General features: G+C 39.8%; 1 protein-coding gene across 1 annotated transcript in view; it reads right to left on the bottom strand.

Moving 5' to 3' along the window:
• The window catches only part of MAP3K2 (mitogen-activated protein kinase kinase kinase 2), a 72,933-nt gene extending 53,450 nt beyond the window's left edge, over positions 1–19,483 (bottom strand). Inside the window, exon 1 of the mRNA XM_035304164.3 lies at positions 18,970–19,483. The gene's annotated coding sequence lies outside the window, so the exon portion shown is untranslated. The remainder of the gene's footprint in view (positions 1–18,969) is intronic.
• Positions 19,484–20,472: the final 989 nt, after the last annotated feature.

The following is a 20,472-nucleotide window of genomic DNA, read 5'->3' as shown; positions in this document are numbered from 1 at the left end:
TAATAGCAGATATACATCATTGTACTTCATTTGTCAAAAGCCACAGAATGTACAACAGTTAATTCTAATGTAAACTATGGACTTTGGTTTACAATAGTGCTTCATTATTGGCTCATCACCCATAACAAACGTACAATACTAATCCAAGATTTTAATAACGGGAAACTAGGAGGGGAGTTAGGAGAATGACATATAGGGGAACTCTCTACTTTCCACTTCATCTTTCTATAAACCTAAAACTGCTCAAAAAAATAAACTTCCCTCCTTTTCACCTTCAGGGAGAGAAAAAAACAAAATGAGATTTTAGAAGACTGGCCTGGATGTCTTGTTGGCAAGGATACTGTACAACTAAAACACCATACACTGTATTAGTGAGAGTGTCAAATGGTACGGTCACTTTAGAAATGTTTGGCAACTTTTTACAAAGGTAAACATACACCTGATACGGTTTAAATCTATGTCCCCACCCAAATCTCATGTTGACATATAAGTCCCAATGCTGCAGCTGGTGGGAGGTAACTGCATCATGAGGGTGGTTTCTAATGGTTTAGCACCATCCCCCTACTGCTGTTCTCCTAATGATGTTCTTGAGATCTGGATGTTTTAAAAGTGTGTGGCATCTCCCCTCCATTTCCTCCAGCTCTGGCCATGTGAAGTGCTGGCACCCTCTTCTCCTTCCACCACGATTTTAAGTTTCCTGAGGCCTCTCAGAAGCTGAGCAGATGCCAAAATCATGCTTTCTGTAAAGCCTGCAGAACTGTGATCCAATTAAACCTCTTTTCTGTATACATTATCTAGGCTCAGGTATTTCTTTATAGCAGTGTGAGAATGGACTAATAAACCTACCATATGATCCACCTATTCAATGCCAAGGTATTTACTCAGGAAAAATGAAAGCATACATCCACACAAATAAACTTGTACACAGATGTTCTTAGCAGATTTATTTGTAATAGTCCAAAAGTGGAAACCCAAATGTCACCAGGTAAATGGTTAAACGAATTGTGGTATAGCCAGACAGTAAAATAAATAATATTCAGCAATAAAGAGAAACAAACTGTTGATACATGCAACAATATGGATGAATCTCAAAATAATTACGCTGAGTGAAAAAGCCAGACTCTTCCCCAATTCAAAAACATGTACACTGCATGACCCCATTTATATAAAATTCTAGAAAAGGCGAAGTAATTTATGGTAACAGAAGACAGATAACTGGTTTGAAAAAAAAAAAGGCAGATCACTGGTTATCTAGGAAAAATAGATAGAGGCAAGATAATAAGGAATCACAAAAACGCCTGCACAAACTTTCAGAGATGATGAATATGTTCACTACCTCATTTATAAATGCCAAAACTAGGGGTGACAACAGTTTTATATATATATATGTCAAAATTGACCATAATTATATACTTCAAATGTGCAGTTTATTGTATGTTAGTTATCTCAAGTTATTTTTAAAATTTACTCTTTAATGCTACTAGCTTTACAACTCTGATCCCTGATTTTAGGCCAATTTATGAATCACACACAAATCTCATTACCCTGCAGACATCTTTGCTTTTGATTTTTAAAAATGATATTACTTAAACTGATGATTCCTTTATATGCCAGACTGTAAATGAACTGACTTTTTAAAAATAAAGTCAAATCTGTCATTATTGGTTAGATATATCCTAACTGCAAGTATTCAACAATTCTGAAGATAATTTCAAAGAAGTATTTCCCTTGTAACATTCATCACCTCTGAGAAAAATTGGGTGGCTGCAGGTAGAGGGAACCGAGGAAAGGGTTTTAAGACCTTTCACTGTGTATCTTTTCAAGTATTTTGAACTTTGCACCATATTATTTACTCAGAACCATATAAAATTCAAATTTAAAGGGAATTTTAAAAGTGTTCTCCCAATATTTTAATGATATAAGAGCAACAATAAATACAGAGCCTCCTAGAATGAATAAAGGAAGTAATACTTCCATAGACGCAATAAATTTAGCTAAGTTTTCATAACTTAGTAGCCATACCACATAGGTAATCTCGAATTGGTTGAATGATCACACTCCACATAAAGTAACAGTCATTTGTAAACAGGCCTGCACATCCTCAGAAAGGCATAGAAAAATCTAATTTCCATCTAGTGGTCCTAGTAATTATCATATTTGAGATGTCTTTGCTTCCTTTCTCTTAACAAGTTTTTTAAAAGTCTTTTAGTTGATAAAATGCTTTATCATTTCTTGAATTAGTATTTCAAAAGAATGTGTAGCTTCTTTGGCAAACAAATTTGAGTTTTTGATATTTCCTTAGGATGCAAAGTATTGTTCTTCAGAATGTTTTAGAGTCACACAAAAACCTACCTGGGTTCAAAACCTAGCAGTAGTTATAGATGACTCTCGGCTATGACAAACCCATGTCTTTGTTTACGAAATGAGGATAGAAGAGACTACCAGACAGGTTTGCTTTAAGTGCTGAATAAGATAATACATAACACCTAACACAAATACCTGACACAGAGATTCTTATTTAACAGATGTTAGTTCCCTAGCTCCTCCTCCAAACAGCCCAGTGTTACAGGCAATATTTAACTCTAAACAGCAAATTCTGATTTTTCTCCTTTTTAAGGTATTACACAGACAATGTATTTGTCATTTTTAATAGATCCCTTCTTGCCCATCCACACTTTCTCTCTCAATGAGTCCTGTTACCTATAAAAATAAAGACAGCAAGCAGAGCTCAGATTGTGGAAGCAGATTGCTTGGGACTAAAATTCATATTTTCCACTTACCAGGTGCGTGACCTCAGGCAAATGATTTAATCGTTCTTTGCCTTGATTTCCTTGTATCAATGGAGACTCATGGCACAATAGCATCTCAAGATTGCTATGGGAATTAAACAAGTTAATGTATGTTAAATGCTTAGAAAGAGCCTGGCATATAGTAGTAATTATGCAAATGTCTCTTAAACAAAATTAGTTTGATATACACTTAGGGGTTCCCCCAACTCCACTTAGTTCTCAATATTGAGAATGCTGGGGAATTTGTTTTAAATGTTTACAACCCTTATTTTTTTTCTACATTAGATTATTTTAAAGAGGAAAGAAGGTAGCGGTTAGAACAAATTTAGACTTAAAAAATATTCTTGGGCCGGGCACGGTGGCTCAAGCCTGTAATCCCAGCACTTTGGGAGGCTGAGGCGGGTGGATCATGAGGTCGAGAGATCGAGACCAACCTGGTCAACATGGTGAAACCTTGTCTCTACTAAAAATACAAAAAATTAGCTGGGCACGGTGGTGCGTGCCTGTAATCCCAGCTACTCAGGAGGCTGAGGCAGGAGAATTGCCTGAACCCAGGAGGCGGAGGTTGCGGTGAGCCGAGATCACGCCATTGCACTCCAGCCTGGGTAACAAGAGTGAAACTCCATCTCAAAAAAAAAAAAAATTCTCAAATCTGCACCCCAACTGTTGACCGTGATACTGTTATCAGACATAAGAAAAAAAAGCAACGACCCATAATTGGTTTACCAAAAACATCAGTCAACTGTTTATGGACAATAATTAGTAATAATGGCTCTCTCTCTCTCCGTGCCATGTTTCCTCTGTAAAATGGAGACAACTGTATCTACTTTATATGATTGTTACAAGCTTTAAATATTATTGTAAAACACAACAATACCAGAGCACAGTGAACATTTAAAAAATAGCTAAAATAGCCAACAGTTCAGGATCTGAGCCGAATCCTGGGCGGAATCCACTTTTACACACTACAGTCCGACCTCCCTATCTGCACATTCCGCATGTGTGGATTCAACCAACTGGAGATCAAAAAATTTTTTAATTAAAAAAAATAATGCATCAGTAAAAATACAAAAAAAAAATGCAATGTAACAATTTACATAGCACTTACATTGTGGTAGGCATTACCAGTAATCAAGAGACAATTTAAAGTACATGGAAGGATGTGTGTAGGTCGCATGCAGATACGACACCATTTTATATGAGAGACGTGAGCATCTGGGGATTTTGGTATCTGTGGGAGTCGAAGTCTGGAACCAATCCCCCACAGATACCAAGGGACGAGTGTATATTATACTGCCTCTTATTGTTTATTTTTTCAACCAACATTTAACACATGCTTGCTGTGTGCCAATATGCTTTCCTCACTAATCTTGATTTTAAAAATGACAAAATGCTAAAATCTAAAAATTAAAAATCCTTCCAAAGTAAGCAGAACTTTTACCCTAATACTTTATTAATATAATAAAACTATGACCAAGACTTCAGTCAAAATTAGCTCATATTGAACAAAATATTCATATTTTGCTGGTAGGTGTTTAACACTTTCTATTGTAAAATTCCCCAATGATACCAAACATAGTACTTTTCAGTCAGAATTCTGAAGTCAGCACATGGTGCCAGAAACCTCAAACTCCAACAAAAAACCCAAGACTAGCCGATTCTCTTTAAAGCAATTCCTATAATTCCCTTCATTCCATGCTTTGTAAAAATGTTATTTGTGTACCTGGTTGTCTTCATTATACAGAAAGATCCTCAAGGACAGGAAACATTACTTTTTAAAAATGTATTTACTTATTTATCTTAGAGACAGAGTCTTATTCTGTCACCTAGCCTGCCTCAAGCAATCCTCCTACCTCAGCCTCCTGAGTAGCTAGAACTACAACACACCACCATGTCTGGCTAACTTTTCAATTTTTAGTAGAGACAGGGTCTTGCTATGTTTCCTAGGCTGGTCTTGAACCCCAGGCCCCAAGTGATCCTCCTGTCTCAGCCTCCAAAGTACTGCTATTATAGGCATGAGCCAGGAAACATTACTTAGGTATCACTGTATCTCCCACAGCACCTAACAGCACTTTGCACATAGCTAGCCTATTACCAAACATCTTAAATAAACAAATCACAAAACTGACTCTCCTTAAAACCATAACATATTAATATAGCACACATCTGTTTCAGTCAATCTAACCTATCTGCTTTCCTCAAAGGACTTGCTATTAATAGAGCCCCCTTCCTGGTACTTGATTTCTGCTCATCCCTTGAATGCTTATCTCCCTCTCCTCTTTAGTAAATCTTACTCCTAATTTGCATCTCAAAACAACTTACCCAGGAAACCATTCCAAAAACCAAAAGCTGCAAATAGATAATCAAAAGCAGCAGAGAGTAGGAGTCAATAGGTTCTGAGCTGTACTGTGAAGTGTTGCATGTGCCTTACTGATAGCTACTTTTTGTCTCAGTGCTGTCTGAAATGCTTCCTTCTTTTTTTCTACTTGTCCAAATCATCTTTTAAGGGCCCAGCTTAAGCCCTCCCTGTCCTCTTCACCAGGTCACCTTTGCACCTATAAATGATAATGGAAAAGAATGATCATCTGTGGACTGTCGGACGATATGCTAGGCATTTCACATAGATTATCACCTAACCCTACCTACACTGGAATGACAGCACCTGCCATCTCTCCACTTATCCAGTCACCTTTTTGGAAAGGATACTACCTCATAGAAGAGTTTCCTAACTATTCCATATTTTCACATGTGCTCCCTGCCATTAGACCACGATAACCTCAAATACAGAAACTATGTCTTCTACTTTATTCTACACTCATCTTCTCTCTTCCCAGAAACAAGTAAAAACTGACTTCATCTTAGATTGGAGAGCTCTTCCCAAAGACTAATAAGACATAGTATTGACTCACATTTTTCCCATTCCCTTCCATGTAATAATTTTCAAAAGTAATTTTCAAAAACTTTTCCACAGAAAACACTGTCTCTGTGGGAGGGCTGTTCACAAATACTTGTTTTTATCCTTCTGAGCATATGGAAAGACTGAATTTCCCCATCCTGTTTATATCCCAAGTACAGCCAAGAATCTTCCTTTGGCCAGAGCTGGTGGGTGCAAGTGGTGAATGTTTCTTCCAGGTAAAAAGCTTTAAAAGCCAGAGTGTAGTTTGATATAGTCTCTTCTCCCTCTGTCCTAATTAGCCAGTAATGTTCCATACAATGGCTGCTCCCAAGTGAGATCCCAAAGTGGGACCCAAAGTAAGGATGGCAAAAATGTTGAGCTGAGCCCCCAGCTGACCCTCAGTTAATACATGGCATGAGCAAAACATACATCGTTTGTTGTTTTAAGCCACTGAGATATTGGGGTTTTTGTTCATAGCCTACTCAGAATGATAGAAAGTCTACAACTAGTTAAATATCATGCTGATGCTGGGTGTGGTGGCTCATGCCTACAATCCCAGCACTCTGGAAAGCTGAGGCAGGAGGATCACTTGAGCCCAGGAGTTCAAGACCAGTGTGAGCAATATAGAGACTCTGTCGCTACAAAAATTTAAAAATTAGTTGGGTGTAAAAAGTGTGCTTGTAGTCCCAGCTACTCAGGAAGCTGAGGTGGGAGGATGGCTTGAGCCTGGGAAGTCGAGGCTGCAGTAAACAATGATCCTGCCACTGCACTCCAGCCTGAATAATACAGGGAGATCCTGCCTCAAAAAAGGAAAAAGGAAGGAAGGAAGGAAGGAAGGAAGGAAGGAGGGAGGGAGGGAGGGAGGGAGGGAAGGAGGCAGAGGAAGAGAGTGAGGGAGGGAGGGAGGGGAAAAGAAAAGAAAGAAATTGTATGGAAAATACCCAATGTTCACTCTATTCATTTCAAGAAATTGAAATAAATTATGGACATTAAACGCTCCCATATTTTTCCTTCTCCTAGAGATCAGAAAAATGAACCCACTTGTATGAATTTATTTAAAATAGACAAGTTTATTGTCATCCCACTGAAAAGGATACGTAATACAAATAAAGAAATAATTCAAGTTTACCCAAATATTTACCAGAACTCTAACTTAGCAATTATAAAAGACGTGTGGTGAGAACAGTATCTAAATTTAAGTGGGTTTTTTTTAAAGTATATTGGCCCTACCCCCAAGAAGATTCCAGTGTACATATTCATCATAGAATATATATTCCAGTACATATATTTATCATAGAGAATGGTGAATATAATGAGAATATGAGCAATGTGGAGGCAGCAGGAAGGTTAGAAACCTTTGGTCTAACTGAAAGAGCCACACAAAATCCCAACTGCACTATGTGACTCTGAGCCTTACCTGTAAAATCAGGAAAGTATGATATACCATAGTTATTAAGATGTTTAAAAAGGTAATGTGAATTTTCTGGCACATAGCAGACAATCAAATATTGCTTCTCCTCCCTCCTAAGATACAGTTTGGAAATGTGTAAAAAATTGTATGATATCCTCAATGCCAGAAGACATGTTGTTATAAACAGGAAGAGAAAGCCAAATGGGAGACTAGGCTGAGGTGCAAAACAAAGACAACATGAAAAAGGAAATAAATGAAATCTAGGACTGCCAAGATAATACAGATTCAACTGCAGAATAAAATACTTGCCCAGGAGCCAGTGAGCTGAGATCACATCACTGCCTTTCAGCCTGAACCACAGAGAGACCTTGTCTCAAAACAAAAAACAACAGAAACTGTGAAACAAAAAATATTTTTAATAGATACTAGCGGGTATAAAGAAAAGAACTGCTGATGTGGCTATAGAGGTCAAACCTAAGAAGCTTTACTAGAATGCAAAGATACTGAGAGAAGATGACTGACATGGAAAATGGAAATCTAAAAAACTACATGTCCTCAAGGAAGCAGAACACAAAGATAAACCAAAGGTACAAATTTTAAAAACTTGAAAGAGCTGAAACATAACTGAGTTATTATTATGTAGTGCTGAATCCTTTGTTTAAATATCTGTATAATACTGTCTTTATTCTTTTTTTTTGAGATGGAGTCTTGCTCTTGTGGCCCAGGCTGAAGTGCAATGGCACGATCTTGGCTCACTACAACCTCCAACTTGTGGGTTCAAGCGATTCTCCTGCCTCAGCCTTCTGAACAGCTACAATTACAGGCACTTGCCACCACGCCCAGCTAATTTTTGTATGTTCAGTAAAGACAAGGTTTTGTCATGTTGGCCAGGCTGGTCTTGAACTCCTGACCTTGTGATCTGCCCGCCTCAGCCTCCCAAAGTGCTGGGATTATAGGTGTAAACCACTGTGCCCGTCCAATATCTGTATCATACTTTCATATACTCAGGGATACTAGAAGGCAAGACAACACTATTTTATCTTATCTAACATCCTTAAGAAACTAAATTGGTAAATTAACCAACACTCTCCATTCTAATAAATTACTGAACATTTACCACTAATTAAGCTTTTTATCAAACCTACTGGTTTATAAAAACCTTATAAACCATCAACTTACCAGGAATTATATTTATGTACTAGTTATCACAATTTACAGTTTATAACATATAGTATGTTATAAAATTCTGATTAAATATTATATAAATCAATGAAACTGTAAATATGAAGAGATGCTTCTATAAAAATGAAGCTAAATATTTAGAAAGACTCAATAGCTAGTTAACGAAAAAACTGTTAAATCAGGTATATGTGAATCAACTGTAAAAGTCTAGGAGGAAAAATCATACATCTCTAGATGGAGCACATATTCAGACTGCTTTACATCTATGTATTTTTGTTTGTTTGTTTTCTGGGTTTTTCTGTTTTTGAGATGGGGTCTCGCTCTGTTACCCAGAATGGAAAGCAGCAGCATGATCACTCCTCACTGTAGCCTTGACATCTCAGGCTCAAGCAATCCTCCCACCAGCCTTTGGCGTAGCTGGAACTACTGGCGTATGCCACAGTACCTGGCTGATTTTTTTGATTTTTGTTTGAAGAGATACCTAGGCTGGTCTCCAACTCCTGGGCTCAAGCGATTCACCCATCTTGGCCTCCCAAAGGGTTGGGATTACAGGCATGAGCCACAGTGCCCAGCCTCTATGTTTTCTTAAACAAAACAAAATATTTAAGGTAAAATGTATCATTTTAATTCCCCTTATATTAATAACTTTAAAATTTAATAAATCCTACCTCCCAATCTCATTAGAGAGCTTCTTTGTACATCAAAATAGAGACAATCTATGTGAATTATGAGAGATTTTTACAGTAACTGGTAATTTTTTGGAACACTTACTATATGCTAGGCATTGTCCTAAACATATTACCTCATTTAAACCTCATTAAAAAAAACCTATGAATAAGACATTATACCTCAATTTTACAGAGAAGTGGGGCTTAGAAAGGTTAAATAGTGGAGCTGAGACTCACATTCAGATCTAAATCCCAAGTTCATAGTCTTAGCTATTCAATACCTTTATTTTCTTTATCTTTTCTATATTTTTAAGTTTTTTCAATACACATTATAAGCACAGTCAGTTAATGTATAAGGTTTGTTAACTTAGTTCAACTGTTGATGACTCTTCAAGGCCTTCTGGAAATACCATCCTCACTCTGGTACATAGTAGGTACTCAATGAATTACACAGTAATTTCAAAACAAAACTTCTGTTTCCTCTTTTTTTTTTTTTTTTTTTTGAGACAGAGTTTCGCTCTTGTTACCCAGGCTGGAGTGCAATGGCGCAATCTCAGCTCACCGCAACCTCTGCCTCCAGGGTTCGGACAATTCTCCTGCCTCAGCCTCCTGAGTAGCTGGGATTACAGGCATGCACCACCATGCCCAGCTAATTTTTTGTATCTGTAGTAGAGATGGGGTTTCACCATGTTGACCAGGATGGTCTCGATCTCTTGACCTCGTGATCCACCCGCCTCGGCCTCCCAAAGTGCTGGGATTACAGGCTTGAGCCACCACGCCCGGCCTCAAAACAAAACTTCTATAAATCATCATTGATTTTGGGAGGCATCACCTTTTAAGTCATCTTACAGCACTACAAAAGGATATCCTTGCTGTGCTACGTGCTGGAGTACCCAACAAAACACTGCCTCTGTCCTTGATGAGCTAACTTACTACTGAAGGACACAGCGATGACCATAGTGCAATGTGACAAGTACAATGGTAGAGGCAAGTGTGCACAGAGTGCTCTAGAAGCATTCTCAGTGACAATAAGGGGACCTAATTTGAGAATGATCCAAAGAATACTAACAAAATATCTTAAAGTAGTCTCTTAATTTGTCATTAAAGACCACACTAAATGACTAACCACACAAATGGGGAAAAAAAATTACCTTCAGAAAAAATTCCAGTTTATAAACCTCAGAGTGCTTTTAAAATGTATGGTACTACAAACAAGTAACTGTTGAGCACTTGTAAGAAAAGCCATACGCTAGTTACAGCAGGGAATCTAAAGATTCTATCCCTGTCTTCCTACCAGTTGAGAAGACAAGGTATAAACAACAACAACAAAGTAAGAGTTAAGACCTAAGCTAACTCTTTAACCTAAGAGTTAAGTAACAATAAAGGCAACAATACAAGAGATACTACAAAGCAACTATGTGATTAACTACCGAGAGAAATACAGTCAACCAATGTTCCAAATAAATCCCAGGGATATCCAAGACAAAAGACAAAATTAACATTTCTTGTTAACTGTGTGTAGATATAGCTATATAGAGATCTCTCACACAACACTTTGAGAATAAAAATTTTTTATTACCCTATGTATGATTCATCCTGATTGACAAGAGATGTGTACTACAACTTCATGTAAACTGTTTCATTAATTAAATCATATTTTTAATGAAAGAATGTGCTACTAAAGAAAATCCTATTATGAAACCTTCTTTAAAACGATCACCTACTAAATGTTGGTTAATTAGTGAGTTGAGAAATAAATTCCACTTTGTATTACATATACCTGATTTGCTTATACCTGGCTTCAGAAAAATGTGGTTCACTTCTAAACGTAACCAACAAACCTCATTATCAGAAATTCATTCTTTACTCATAATGTTTACTAATGCAATCACAATGAAATAAGAACATGCAGTAAAGTTTAAAAATTTATCATTCTTTTTGATACAAGGTCTTGTTATGTTGCCCAGGATATCATCCAACTCCTGTGCTCAAGGGATCCTCCCACCTCAGCCTCCTGATTAGCTGAGGCATGCACCACACAGCCCAGCTCAAAAAATTATAATTCTTGAACTTCAACTAATGGTAAGAATAATCTTCTGACTCTCAATCCAGTGCTTCTGCCATTGTATCAGAAAATAGACAATTTTCCCAAATTGTATTTTAGTAGTTCCACTCTTCCTTTGTATTTCTGGGTATTCCTGTGCAGTAGATATTATCTAAGAAAAATTTAAATGCCTTCTTTAGAGTACATAAGTGACTGAAGTGGGAAAATATACCTCACTTTACTCCCCTCAACCAACCAATCCAACTTAGCATCACAAATAGCAGTATTGTACAGTGTACATCTCCTAACGGGAGGCATATAAAATATATACACTTATTAGGTATTCTTGCCCAGATGTTTAAATTAAAACTAACCAACCCTTTAAACCTAGTTTAAGCTTCACAGGAACAAGCTAAACAACATTTTAGGAGGGGGGGGAAAAAATCTGACAAATCGAGAATATGAGTCACTTTATAAGACAAACTGTCTTATAAAAAATCATTGTCATTTTTAAAGGGGGGAAGAGGTGAGGCTGCTCTAAATTAGAAGACATCAGAAAGACTTAACTAAATGCAATGAATAAACTTTGATGGGATCCTGATTTGGTGCGTGTGCGTGTACAAACCAAAATGAAAATTCAGTATGAATGAGATGTAAATATGGATATTAGAGTATACTAAACAATTATTATACCTAAGAAAAGTAACAATAATGGCATTTGGCTATGTAAGAAAATGTCCTTAACTTTAGGGGATGCATGTGACATGTTTAGGGGTAAAATGTCATAATGGCTATAGCTTAATTTCAAATGGTTCAGCTGAAAATATATCTCATTTTATTGTGCTTCATTTTATTCTGCTTCAGTTGTTTTTTTTTTTTTAATATCTGAAAGTGTTTATTTCTCCTTCATTTTTGAAATATGTAGTTTCAGGGTCTAGGATTCCAGGTTGATAATTCTTTTCTTTCAGCAGAGGTACACCCTGTTTCATTTTTATTGTGCTTCACAGATAATAATGTGTTTTCTTACAGACTGAAAGTTTGTGGCAACCCTGCAGCATGCAAGTCTATTGGCAGCATTTTTCAAAGCACTCTGTGCTCACTTTGTGTGTATTATATTTAGTTAAGTCTTGTAATATTTCAACCTTTTTCACTGTCATATCTGCTATGGTGATCTGTGATCAGTATTTGTGATGTTACTATTTTGCGGTGCCACAAACCATGCCAATATAAGGCAATGAATCGAATAAATGTTGGTGTGTTCTGACTGCTCCACCGTCCAGTTCTCATCCCCCTCTTTCCCTCTCCGTGGGTCTCCCTATTAACGTGAAACACAAAAATATTGAAAGTAGGCCAATCAATAACTTTATATTGGCCTCTAAGTGTTCAAGTGAAAATAAGACTCACACATCTCCCACTTTAAATCAAAAGCTAGAAATGATTAAGATTCATAGGCAAGGCATGTCAACAGAGAAAGTTTTACTAAGTCTGGAAAGAAGATCAAACCAGCCACAACATTTCCTTAAACCAAAGCCCAATCCAGAGCAAGGCCCTAACGCTCTCCAATTTTATGAAAGCTGAGAGAAGTAAGGAAACTGCAGAAGAAAGGCTGGAAGCTGGCAGAGGATGGTTCATGAAGTTTAAGGACTCCATAACATAAAAGTGCAAGGTGAAGCAGAAAGTACTGATGTGGAAGGTGCAGCAAGTTATCTAGAAGATCTAACTGATGAAGGTGTCTACACTAAACAGCAGTTTTTTGGTGGCAATGAACAGCCTTCTATTAAAAGATGGCAGCATCTGGGACTTTCATAGCTAGAGAATAGAAATCAATGCCTAGCTTCAAAGCTTCAAAGGCAGGCCTGATTCTCTTGTTAAGGGTAATGCAGCTGATGACTTTAAGCTGAACCCAGTGTTCTACCACTCTGAGATTAGGGTCCTTAAAAGTTATGCAGAATCTACTCTGCTTGTACTGTAGAAATCGAACAACAAAAACTGGATGACTGAGAGCATATCTGTTTATAGCATGCTTTAATGAATATTTTAAGCCCACTATTGAGACCTACTGCTAAGAAATAAGAATTCCTTTTGCTTATTGACAATGCACCTAGTCACCCAAGAGCTCTGATGAAGATGTATAAAATTAATGTTTTCATGCCTGCTAACACAACATTCATATTGCAGTCCATAGATTAAGGAGTCACTTCAACTTTCAAGTCTTTGTGTGTGTGTACAAATGCATATTTTAAAGTCCAGGAACAGTGACATTCCAGTAGCCACCCAGCACACCTACTGTTCTGATCTGTTAAAAAATTATTTCCATTTGGATTCATATAAATTTATTGGGTACAAGTATAATTCTGTTACATGCATAGACTGTGTAGTGGTGAAGTTAGAGCTTTTAGGGTATCTATCACCCAAATAAAGTACATTATACCCATTAAGTAATTTCTCATTACCCACCCCTGGCCAATGTGGTGAAACCCCATCTCTACTAAAAATACAAAAAAATTAGCCAAGCATGGTGGCATGCACCTGTAATCCCAGCTACTTGGGAGGCTGAACCAGGGAGATGGAGGTTGCAGTAAGACGAGATCACACCACTGCACTCCAGCTTGGGCAACAGAGTGAGACTCCATCTAAAAAAATAAAAGAAAACGAAAAATGTCTCTTCATGTCCTTTGCCCATGTTTTAATGGAATTATGATTTTATTTATCATTAATTTTTTAGTTGAGTTCCTTGTAAATTCTGAATGTTAGTCCCCATTGTATGTATAGTCTGCAAATACTTTCTCCCACTTTGCAGGCTGTCTGTTGACTCTAATATTTCTTTTGCTGTACAGAAGCTTTTTAGCTGAACTAAGTCCCATTTGTCTTTTTTTGTTTTTGTTGCCTGTGCTTTTGAGGTTTTAGTCACAACTTCTTTGCCTAGACCAATGGCCAGAAGTTTTCCCTAGGTTTTCTTTTAGTAGTTTGATAACTTCACATCTTACATTTAAGTCCTTAATCCAACTGGAGTTGATTTTTACATATGGTGAGACATAAGGGTTCAGTTTCATTCTTCGACATGTGGTAACCCAATTTTCCCAGCACCACAGTTAAGGAAGGCATCTTTTCCCCATTCTGTGTTCTTGTCATCTTTGTTAAAGATCAGTTATCTGTAAATATGTGGCTTTATTTCCTGGTTCTCTATTCTATTCCACTGACTAATGTGGCTGTTTTTATACCAGTACCATGCTGTTTTGGTTATTATACCCTTGTGGTATAATTTAAAGTCAGGTAATGTGGTGCCTCCAGCTTTGTTCCTTTTGCTTAGGATTGCTTTGGCTATTTGGGCTTTTTAGTTTCACATGAATTTTAGGATTGTATTTGCTAATTCTGTAAAGAATGATATTGGTTGGTTGGTTGGTTGTTTTTGACACAGAGTCTCATTCTGTTGCCTAGGATGAAGTTCAGTAGCACTATACTGGCTCACTGCAGCCTGTTTCTCGGGTTCAAGTGATTCTCCTGCCTCAGCCTCCTAAGTACCTGGGACTACTGCCACCACATCCTGCTAATTTTTGTATTTTTAGTAAAGACAGGGTTTCACCATGTTGACCAGGCTGGTCTCAAACTCCTGACCTCTGGTGATCCGCCTGCCTTGGCCTCCCAAAGTGCTGAGATTACAGGCGTAAATCACTGCACCCAGATGATGTTGGTAATTTGATAATCCATAGATTGTTTTGGGTAGTGTATTAGGCCATTCTTGCATTGCTCTAAAGAAATACATTGGGCCAGGTAATTTATAAAGAAAAAGTGGTTTAAATGGTTCAGCAGGCTGTACAGGAAGCATGCTGCTGGCACCTGCTTGGCCCCTAGTGAGGCCTCAGAGAGCTTTTACTCATGACAGAAGGCAAAGTGGGAGCAAGGACATCACTTGGCAAGAGCAGGAGCAAGAGAGAGAGTGGAAAGATGCCACACACAACCAGATTTCACATTAACTTGTTCATCACCAAGGGGATGGCACTGAGCTAATCATGAGGGACTCACCCCCATGATCCAGTCACTTCCCTCCAGGTCCCTCCAGGTCCCTCCAGGTCCCTCTGGGGGTTACATTTCAACATGAGATTTAAAGGGGACAAATATCCAAACCATATCAAGTTGTATAGCCATTTTGTGAAAACTGGTTCTTCCAATCAATGAGCATGGGATGTTTTTCCATTTGTCTGTGTCACCTAGAATTCGTTACCTTAATGCTCTGTAGTTCTTCTTACATAGATCTGTCACTTCCTTGGTTAAATACATTTCTAGGTGGATTTTTTCTTTTTTTAAAGATTGCTTTATTGATTTGGTTTTCAATTGGATTATTAGTGTACAGAAATGCTCCTCGTTTTGGTACACTGATTTTGTATTGACACTGTACTGAATTGTCAAATTTAAGAGGTTTTTGGTGGCATCTTTAGGTTTTTCTAAATATGAGTAAGATCATGTCATCAGGGAACAGGGGTATTTTGACCTTCCCAATCTGGATACTTTCATCAAGTCTTATCAAGAAATACAGCTAGGCACAGTGGTTCATGCCTATAATCTCAACACTTTGGGAGGCCAAGGTGGGAGGGCCATATGAGGCCAAGAGTTTGCAAACAGCCTCAGCAGCATAGTGAGATGCTAACTCTAAAAATGAAAATAAAAAACTAGGCTAGTCTGAGCCAGGTTCAGATGTTCTTTTAGCATTTTTTGGCAATGAAAAATTTTAGTTATATATATTATTTTAAGAATGTCATTGCATACTTTAATAGACTACAGTATATTGTAAACATAACTTTGTATGCACTGTGAAGCTAAAAAAAGAGAAAAAAAGAAATATATTTTATAAGGCTTAACTACCATAGAGAGTGATCAGATTCTTCTGATAGATCTGAGCAAAGTAAATTGAAACCCTTCTGGAAAGGATTCATAATTCTAGATGCTATTAAGAACACTGATGATTCATGGGAGGAGGTCAAAACATCAACATTGACGGGAATTTGAAAGAAGCTGATTCCAGCCCTCATGGATGACTTTGAGGGGTTCAAGACTTCAGTGGAAGAAGTAACTGCAGATGTGATGAAAACAGCAAAAGAACTACAATTGGAAGTGGAGCTAAAACTTGAACGGATAAGAAGTTGCTTCTTATGGATGAGGAAACAAAGTCGCTTTTTTTTTTTTTGGAGACAGGGTCTTGCTCTGTTGCCCAGGCTAGAGTGCAGTGTCACAGCTCACTGCAGCCCTGACCTCCCTGGCACAAGCAATCCTCCTGCTTCAGCTTCCCAAACTACCACAAGCAGCTAACTTTTGTGGGTTTGTTTTTTTTTTTTTTGAGACAGAGTTTCACTCTTGTTACCAAGGCTGGAGTGCAATGGCGCGATCTCAGCTCACTGCAACTCCACCTCCTGGGTTCAAGCAATTCTCCTGCCTCAGCCTCCTGAGTAGCTGGGACTACAGGTGTGCGCCACCATGCCCAGCTAATTTTTGTATTTTTAGTAAAGACGGGGTTTCTCCGTGTTGACCAGATGGTCTCAATCTCTTGACCTTGTGATCCACCCACCTCGGCCTCCCAAAGTGCTGGGATTATAGGCGTGAGCCACCGTACCCGGCCAACTTTTGTATTTTTTTAATGGGTTTTTGCCATGTTGCCAAGGCTGTTCTTGAATTGCTTGGTGCAAGCAATCCTCCTGCCACAGCCTCCCAAACTGCTGGGATTATAAGCGTGACCCCATTCGGCCTGGCCAGAAAGTAGCTTCTTGAGATGGAATCTACTCCCAATGAAGATACTGTGATTATTATTGAAGTGGTAACAAACAACATCACATGCTAGAGTGAAATCTTTCATGAAAGGAAGAGTCCATTGATGCAGCAAACTTCACTAATGTCTTATTTTAAGAAATTGCCTCAGTCATCCCAAACTTCAACAACCACCCTTATCAACCACCCTTACTTACTAGTCAGCGGCCATCAACATGGAGGCAAGACCCTCCACCAGCAAAAAGATTACAACTCTCTAAAGGCGTAATGTTCTTTAGCAATTTTTAGCAATAAATAATTTTTAATTAAAGTATACATTTCTTTTAGACATAATGCCATTGCACACAATAGACTATAGTATATTGCAAACATAACTTTATATGCAATGTGAAACTAAAAAATTTGTGTGACTCACTTCATTTGCTTTATTGCGGTGGTCTGGAACCAAAAGCCACAATCTCTCTAGGGTATGCCTGTACATGTACTTATAGATAAACCAAATATGGCAAGATATCAACAAATGTTTAGAGGGTCATCATACAAGTGGTTTACTATTACCAAATTTTCTGTATGCTTGAAATTGTTTGATAATAAAAAGTGGGAGGTGGGGCAAATAGCTACAATTCTACAGGGAAAGAGCAAATCAACCTGAAACCAACGCTGTAGGAAATGTGGAGTATCAAACATGACTTTATTTTAATACAGCACCTATTAGTTTACCGCTTGGGTACTAATAAAGTAAACGAGAAACAAAAGCTCCACTTAAAACATTACTTAAAAGATTCAGTCTCTAATGCAATTCAATTATTTAAGATAAGCCTTTAACAGCTAGTTTCTCAAAACAGGCACATAGATAACCATTCTAAAATGATTCAACGTATGTTTATGTTTTAACCAAACAACAAATCAATCTGTAAAGCAGCAACATGTTAACTTTGTAATTTCTTTTCTTTACAGAGACTGCAAGGCCACAAATTTTCTTCAACCTGACAATATACTAGGAAAATAACAGACTAGTATAATTGGGCATCAATAGACTTCTTAAACATTTGCAATTATGCATAAAGCTTCAATTACTCAATGGAATGTATCAACTGTTTTTCTGTACAGAGCTCTGGCTCTTTTTTTCCCCTGACCATAGTTTAAAAAAAAAAAAAAAAAAACCCATGCTAAAATGAGAATTTTCAGTTAGTTTACAAACACTGGTAAGTAGCACTCCATATAAATGAAAGAGAATCACACCATCAAACTTTCTACGACATTCTACACATTAAAATTTCACATCGAACTATAAAATATTGCATAAGACAATGCACGAATCACTAAATTGCCTCATAATCCAGCAACAAATTTTGCAACAAGGGAATCTCAAGCAAATAACCCACTGTGAGTTCCCTTTAGCCATCAAGGACAAACTACAAAAGTCAACTTGTAACTTTTCAAGATCTATGCCGTTTCACCAAGTGTATTTCTTTTTTGTAAGACAGTAAATTTTTGCTGTACAGTACTAGTACATAGAAAGTAAAGGTATCTGAAACCATCTTTTTATTTTTAAAGCCAAAGAAATGATTTGGCAAAAGACAACGAAGAGCCTATGTTAGGAAAAAATAAACTGTAACTGCCTATGTGTTTAGAATTTTCCCCATTAAAGAAACTGCCCAGTTAGTCTCATTTTCTTCACGTATTTATTTTTGCAAGGCGAGAAATAGTCTTACAAAAAGCCATCCGCATATTCGAACCAAGTCTTCCTGGATTACTAGCTTCATGACCTTGGACAAACGCCTTAATTTCTCTGAGCCTCAAAGATTTCAGCTGTAAAATGGGGCAATATACCCACTCCATTGGGCTGGGAAGCTGAAGACAGATAATCACGACAACTGCCGGGCACAGACTAACAGCACCGTAAGTGCTACCTAAATATTCCGTAAAGAGAAAAGGGAAAAACCTTAAATCATTTCTGCTTCATCCCAAAACCAACTGCATCATTCCTTCTAAAATCTCTGCAGGGTACGTGTCTGACACTAACACAGCCCAGCAGCCTACTTCTCGCTGACCTGGGCTTCAGAACCGGTTGCAGGGGGCCCAAGGTCCACCCTCCCGGACCCAGGCAATCACCATCGAAACCTCCGACCCGGAGCGGCGCTTAGGCCGCCGCCAGCCCCTTCTCAGCCCCGACACACACACACACACACACACACACACACACGCACACACGCACGTACCGGCTGTTCCGCAGGGACGTAGAGAGCCGCAGGCCTAAGGAGGGGCCGCCCCCGCCGAACCCGCCCCTCCACCCCCTCGCGGCCTGTCACCGCGGCCCGGTCGGGGGCGGCCGCTGGGCCCCCCGGGGCCGGGGGGGCGCGCGAGGAGTCCGGCACGGGCCGGGGAGCCAGGCCCGTCCCTCTTTCACATGAAGCCCAGGCCGAATGGGGTGGCAAGCGCGTGAATCCTCACGGCCGGCCAGGTCCTCCTGGGGCTCCTCGATGCTTCTCGCTGCTGCAACCCCGAGGCCCGCGGGGAGCTGGACAGGAAAGGAGGAAGCCGCGGGCCCGCGTTGCCAGAGACCGTAGAAGAGGCGGGAGTGGCGACTCCGTGGACAAGCGCACTACTCGTCCTCGTCGTTGCCGCCGCGGGCCGTGCGCCCCTCGAACGCTGCGCCCAGCGGCCGCAGCACCCTCGTCAGGCGCCGCCGCTGAGGGCAGGCAGCCCGGCCGCCACTACACACAGACCCGTGACGGCGGGCGTAGAGCGGCGCACGTCACGGCCGCTCGCTCGTGCACGCGCCCCCCTCCGCCCGCCGGGATGGAACCCGCCGCGGGCGCGCGCCCGGCCAAGGGGAGTGGGTCGGCGCCTGCGCAGAGGCCCGCAACGCCCACACACACGCCCGGTCCTCCCCCTCCCCCTACAACCGGCCGGACTGAGCGGGGATTCCCAGTCCTGGCTCCGCCCCGGCCTCGGCCCGCCCCTAGCCCCGGGCAGCCTGAGCTGTTCCGCGTGCGCGGCGCACAAGCACCGGGGTTGTCTCTAGCCTGCTGAAGTGGCAGGTCCCAGACGTCTGGGATGTCCCAGACGTCCGAGTAGATCCCGGGAAAGGTCTCCCACGTGGGCTGCTTACGGGGCCCAAGGATAGCAGATAGCTAGCAGAGGCAGTGACCGACTGAGTCTATGGCAGGTCGTTTGCAAGGCGAAAAGCCATCTGCCTCTTAATTTGTGGCTCAAGTTTCAGAATTTTTTTCCTAAGGGACTTTAGAAATTACTTCAGTTTTGCCGCCTAACCTTAAACCACCCCCTTGGAGACCGGATGAGTGTTATTTGTGTTTTCTGTTTAGTTCTTATCACCATCGATACTTGGTTGTAACAATGGTCGTGCACTTTCGTTGGCCAGGCAAGTCTTAACTTCTCCAGCTTTACAGATGTGGAAACCTCAGCCCAGAGACATGAGTTGACACCCAGCCCCCAAAGCTAGAGTCTAAAACCCTTTCCTTCGCTCCTCATCGCCCACGGAGAAAGCATCTTCCCGCCCCCTCTCTTCTTTCCTTAAATACTCGTTACAACTTCCTGTACCATTCTCTGTTGAGCTTCTACTTGGTTTCTCCCTACATTCTGGATCCACCCCTTTCATTCATTTTCCAGACCACGTTTCCACTGCAGCATTTGAAATGAGAGAGATGGGAATGGGACCCATCCGGCCCAGCTACCCCAGCTCCGAGGGTGAAGGGAGCTGG

The sequence above is a fragment of the Callithrix jacchus genome, chromosome 6, assembly GCF_049354715.1.
Source record: "Callithrix jacchus isolate 240 chromosome 6, calJac240_pri, whole genome shotgun sequence".
Taxonomy (NCBI): domain Eukaryota; kingdom Metazoa; phylum Chordata; class Mammalia; order Primates; family Cebidae; genus Callithrix; species Callithrix jacchus.
Note: the sequence above shows the minus strand (reverse complement) of the source record. Positions and strands in the feature narration are given on the sequence as shown.